Below are 6,778 nucleotides of genomic sequence, written 5' to 3'. Positions count from 1 at the left end.
ACCAGGGCTCCTTACAATTATAGGACACATTGACTGGAACAGAATTCAAGGATGAGAAGACCCAAGCGAAGACAGAGAATGACTCTCAGTCTGTTGAGTCTTCAGTGTTAGTACTGAAAAGTCAGGTATGCACTAAAACAATAATGCCTGCAATCACATTAAAGGCTTGAAATAGAACCCAGTATCACTAACATGCAATTCACTATATCTGAGGTACGAATGCCATAGGATAGATAGAGCTAGAGCCTTGGAGAATGCTTAGACAGAAAAGGTACTTTTTGCCAAGTTTCAAGCCCACTGTAGAAATAATGGCTCGCACTCTCTGTCTCTAGGACACACATACACATGTGCACACACACACACACACACACACATTCACAAACACTTAAAAACTGATGTAAAACAATATAAACAGTGTCTCTGAGAAAAGCTAAGATGTGATAATTTTAATTTCAGATGTTTAAAACTATTACCTACGTGTTTCAAAGGCAATTCTGAGAGGTGAGAAATGTTAGCATTCAAATTAAAACCACATAAAAGAGCTAGCCAGTCTCCAACATAGACAATTATAGAATGAAATGCTTAAAACATGAAAGAGCCATCCTGGTCTGTGGGGCTATACCGGATACTGTAAAATGTGAGTAACTGATGTGTCAGGAGGAGAGGGGAGAGAAAATAGAGAGGAAAAATGTTAATAAAGAACGGCCAGGCCTGGAAACACAGCTAAGTGGTAAGAGTGCTGGCTGCTGTTGCAGAGAACCTGAGTTCACTTCTCACCACCCATGCTAGCTGATCCACATTTTCCTGTAACTTCAGGGGATCTGACTCCCTCTCCTAGCTTCCAGAGGCAACTGCACACATGTGTAAACACAGCCTCTCTCTCCCCATCTCTCTCACACACAATAAATTAATAAATAACATAAATTATTTATTTAAAAATGTTCAAAATATTCCCAAAGGATTACATTAAAATAAATTTATAAATTTAAGATTTTTTCACCCAAGTCCTATCAGAATAAGAAAGAGGGCATGTTTGGCTAGGACCTTTACATTTCAACTAGCTTAACAAGTTTACAATAGAAAAAGAATATTCATTTTTTTATACTGATCTGTTTCTTGACCTATTTGTCTACTTAATTTTCTAATAGTGAATGAGCTGTCAAGCTTCTGGAAAGGAAAATGTTCATATGTTCATATTTTACATTTTGTGAACACTTTTTTAACAGAGTTTTGTGGATATGGTTGCTTCTGTCCTTTAAGAAAAAGTAAACAAACTAAAATCATTTTCTCCCATTGGAGAATTAGTCACAGGAAAAAAAAATCCTTTTCTCTTTGGAAAGCCAAGAGCATTGAGAGAGACAGTAATCCAGTAACAATATCTATTTAGTTAAAGGAGAAGCCATAGGCTGCCATATACAGTAGAAGAACTTGCTTGACTAATCATTTTTATGATTTACAGAAGTTTCCTTAGAAACGCAACAAAATCAAAGTATTCTATGTTTTCATACATGTGGGGAGCAAGCCATGATTTACCAAGTCTTTTCTTCTTGTCTCATTTCTCATTTTTTCTGGGGAAAGAGTTAACAGAGGCCAATCAAGCTAATTACACATAAACACCTTGGTAGATTGTCCTTCATGACTGCCTTCTATATTTTAAGAAAATGTAACTAATAAAATCTAATTATCACAAAAGTATTACATTAGTAAAGCCAATATAGAAGATACTACAGCAGAATTCTTCATAAATGTCAAGGCTATTGTAGATAGATAGATAGATAGATAGATAGATAGATAGATAGATAGATAGATAGATAGATAGATAATAGATGATAATTTATAGACATACAGATACATACATGCATACATACATACAACCATACAAATATAAAGGAAATGAAATCCCAGAGATTGATAAAGATCCCAGAAATATCTAAGCTAAATCCACTGTGGAATCATGAATGGAACCCTAAGAAAAACTGAAAAAATTTAAATAAAAGTGTAATTTAGTTACTGTTATGGCAATTTTCCTCAGTTGTGGCTCCAATGTCTCTTCACTATAACCTGCTAAGAAGGAAACTTGGCAGAAATACATGGGAATATCTGTATTATTATTTGTGAACTTTAAAAATTATATATAAATCTATTCTTGAATTGTTTAAAGTATAAAGAAATAATAATTTTTTAAAATATGTCACAGATTTCGCTTATGTGTTTCCTTAAGTGGTCATGTTCTGTTTTATCTTAAGAAATTTATGATTTTCTTTATTATTGTTTTTGATTTGTTTATTGAAAATAGATTTTCTTCATACAATAAATTCTAAAAAAAGTTCTAACTCCCTCAACTCATCCAAGATCCTCTCTACCTCCCTCCCACCCAAATCTACATCCTTTTTTCTCTCATTAGAAAATAAAAAAGGTACGAGCATCAACAATCAGAACAGAATAAAACAAAGCAAACATAAAAAATAAATGAGCCCAAGGAAAAGCTTGTGTCCACTTCCCCTCTCAGTTCTGGGGCCCCAAACTGACTTAAATGTATTCAGATCCCATGAATAATATTGCCATAGTTTCTGTCAGTTGAGATGTAGGTCAGTCCTTTCGTGCCTAGAAGACCATATTTCCTTGGTGTCCTCTATTCCTACCATCCCAAAATGTTTTCACCTCATCTTCCACAGAGCTTCTTGATCTCCAGGTAAAGGGATTTGACAAAGATAACCCATTAAAGGCTGAGTATTCCAAGATCTCTTGCTCTCTGCACATTCTCCACTTGTGGGTCTTTGGTGATCTTCAGCTTCTACTTCCCTGAGCTCTGGATGAAGGCCTGAGACAAGGAACTCACTAGAACTTCTAAGTGCTGCAGAAACCTTACCCTTGCTAGAGAAACTGATCAGGGAAATAGGAGAAAACAGATAAGTGAGCTGTCCTTCTGAATGATTGACTCATGTGGAACATGAGGTTCGATGTTAAATATTATCCGTGATGGCTTACCTGTGTTTCCAGCACTGTTGCTGCCTACAAAAACAAACCATGGACTAGATAGAAGAAAAAAATATGCTTAGTTCCTATCCTGAATATCTGAGAGAGGACTTCTTCCAGCTGCCTCAATCTGAGCTCACTGTTCAAATGTTTTTGTTGTTGTTGTTCTTGTTGTTGTTTTGAGCAAATTTGTTTTGTTCATCAAATTTGTAATAAAGGAAGAGGAGCAGGGGTCTAAGAAGCATGTGGAAAAAGCACTAATTACTTTTGTGCTGCTTCTTGAGTAAGAATGGGACTATCACCTATGCAAATAAGATAACAAAAATCAGCCCACTCAGGAATGAACCCTAGATGTGGCTTCAGAGCTGTGCCTTCAAGATTAATTTCTACATAACTGTGCTGTTGCTGAGAACACAATTTCTTCACAAAAGCCTGCATTTGGAAGAATTCTAAGCTTCATAAAGATGTAATTGGGTACACACGTTATCCTGGTGTCTTTTCTGTCAGAGCAGTACCACTGATGGAATAGTCAAAGCCATTAGGAGGTATGTCCTGAAGTCTATGCTCCTGGCATGTGTACAGGACCAAGAGGAAATTTCTTTCCATACAAGTTCTCTTTATCTTCAGAGAGGCAAGAATGTTTTAGAATGAGGAAAAGAGAACATGTTCAGCTATTAAAAATGAAAGAAGAGGAAACCAGCCAAAAATACGAACTGAGAAAAACATCTCTTTTTTTTTCTTAATAGTGTCAGTCCAAGCCAGATTAACCAATTTGCCAAAACCTAACTGAATATTTATAACACGTTTGTATTTCTAGAAGTCTTAGAATGAAATAAACAGGTTTTGCTCTGAACACAAAAGAGTGACCTTCATTGGGGTCTATTTATGTCTTGCTTTGATAAATGTAAACAAAACATCTGCTTCCTGAACGCTCTACAATTTTGCAGTAATCAATATCAATCTATTACTGCTGTGCTTTGCTGAATTCTCATGAAGGGGAATACAGGGAAATTACTTGCCTGCATACAGAAAAAATCTGAGAGCAAAATGAGTTCTATTTGGTAGGATAAATACCAGAGAAAGGAATGTGGAGCAAAAATTCTCAAAATATATTATATGCTCATATGAAAATGTCCTAAAAACCCTTTGTTATCTATAATTAAACTATACATTAAAAGGGAATTTATTAACCACATCCATACAATATTTTTTGAAACCAAAATAATTGTGAATGTCAGATTTCTACTTTTGATCATCAGCCTAAAGAGAGTGAAAGTTTGCTTTGTGTGGTTCACCATATCAGAGGTTTCAGGTTAGGACTGGTATTGCAGTGTCTCTGGCTCATTTCTGGCCAGTTCTTCATAGAAGGTGCCCATAGCAGGGACAACCTGTTTGTCTCATGCAGCCTTAGAAACAAAGCAAAAAGAAGCCAAAAGGCAAAGCACCTGTACCCCATTCAATGACATGTCTGAAATGGTCTAACCTCCTTCTAACTAAGCCCCACCTCATTTCCACTTACTGAACCTCTTTGCAACTAAGCTCTACCTCCTGGTGATTTTTACAACCTCCTCTTAGTGACAAAGGCTGAGGATCCAACTTTTAATGACTGGGTCCTTCAAGACAACCACAGTTCACTTCATCATAATAGGGATGGGAGTAAACAGGAAAATCAGACAACAGTACAATAAGAAGGAGAATGGTTTTAGGAAAAAATAATTAGATGTGGAAATTTACCTTCTGTTATAAAAAATAATCAATTGTTCAATTTGGAAGTAACTGGAAGCTACCGTCTTTGGTGTGTGCCCATTGCCAGATGTTGTAAATACTTTTGACTTGTGATTCATGTATGTCATCATTTCTAAAGTGTTGCACTTGAGCTCACTGATGCCATTATTGGTGTGTCCATGTAGTTAGGCAGCAAAACCACTGGATATTAAGGGACGCGCAGGATTGGGAGAAATGCAAAAAACACCTTAGCTACTGTACAGGAGAATTCCACGGTCGAATTTGAGTTCCAAAGCTCCAGGTAAGAATGGGTTCAGGATCTACCTCAAACAATAGCCTTCCTCTTTCCATACTGCCTCACCTCATTTATATGTTCTATCCATTTAAAAAATTCCTAAAAAGAAAATAATTATTATTAACATAAATCCCTATCTTGAGTTTTATGTTTATTGATGCAGATTAAGACAGTATTTTCTTTTTTATTTTCGAGACAGGGTTTCTCCATAGCTTTTTGGTTCCTATCTCAAACTCACAGAGATCCACCTGCCTCCCGAGTGCTGGGATTAAAGGCGTGCACCACCACCGCCCGGCCAAGACAGTATTTTTTTTTTTTTTGTAAAATATTATTTTAAGGTATATTATATTTGTTTATGTTGCATTTGTTTAACTATGTGAAGCTATTATATATAAGCCAAGAAAAGGTTGGACATTAATAGCTATGAATAGCCTTTGTCTATTATTTATTTGGGAGCTGGGTGGTGAGCACCTCGAAAAACCTAAAGAGTAAAATATTACACAACTGCAACTAAGTGAAAAGTTGTGCATTCTTACCATTATTTTAAATTATTTATTGAAATGATATCTCTAATAATAAATAGAAACTACCAATATATTAAGTTGCTTGTAAAGTTTAATATAGAGCCCTTCCACTCAAGGCATATTTGTTTCACACTAACACAGTTGACAATGGATGCATAAGCATGCACAAAATAAATTACCATTGACTCACATTGCAGAAATCAACCAACTGCATTTTCACCTTTACATAAAATAGCAAGTCAGTAATTGGATATGATGAGACCTTCCTGATACATAAATTCTATCCTCTAGCAATGAATATTAATCTATAAGTATAAATATCCAGTGTTGTAGACTAGATTGCAATTATGCAGTTAGGTTCATTCCTAAAATATTGACCAGTGTTTAACTGGGAAAAGGTGGATACTCCTTCCTTCAGTGAACTAGTAGTGTGTGAATGTGCCACTCTTCAAACTTGTAATAGGTAAGAATCACGATCATTTACATTTTTCTCTAAATATTACTTTGAAAGAAAAAAATAAAAGGTAGTTTTATTAAGTTTTGCAGATGTCATTCTTCGGCTATAAAATACTATTTAAAATAATACCATGAACCAAAAAGAGAATTTATCATGAGGGTTCTATCAATGATACAGGCAATTTTGAAGAGTACAACAATTTATCGATATGAAGGTAAACATTAAAGAGACTATTTGTATTTCCTTTTAGGTTCTTTTAAATCATCAGTGGCCTTACTGGCTACATGTGACTTACAGACGATTGCCATAGCTTTGTTTTTTCTATTGTACATTAAAGCATCTCAGTAATATAATTAAAATCTTTATTTTTCACATTTATTTTTTTTATAAAAATCATAAAAATGAGTTATACAAAGACATTTTCAGGAAAGATGTACACTTGTAAGTTTAACTTTACAGTAATGTTAAACATCATCTATGGATATAAATTATGGAATTTGATGGTTTTCTCAGGCTAAATGATGAATCACTAAGGTCTTGACACTTGAATTTCCCATTCTGTCAAAAAAGACAGTTTTCTTCTCTTCAGTTTTCTGAAGGACCATCAGGATCAGAAAGATCAAAGGAAGAAGCAGAGGTAGAGGGCTAGAGATGATGGGAGAGGTTCCTTTATCCTGTCCAAGTGCTAGGATATATTCTTATTGTCTAAAAAGTACTTGTGCTGTTTTTTTTTTTTTTTTTTCCTGGACATAAGTTTCTAGAGTTATATATAAACACTAACTTTATTTTTGTGTGTTTAGG

The sequence above is a fragment of the Alexandromys fortis genome, unplaced genomic scaffold (genome assembly GCF_014885135.2).
Source record: "Alexandromys fortis isolate MF-2015 unplaced genomic scaffold, M_Fortis_MF-2015_v1.1 scaffold_105, whole genome shotgun sequence".
Taxonomy (NCBI): domain Eukaryota; kingdom Metazoa; phylum Chordata; class Mammalia; order Rodentia; family Cricetidae; genus Alexandromys; species Alexandromys fortis.
This window is presented reverse-complemented; position numbering follows the sequence as displayed.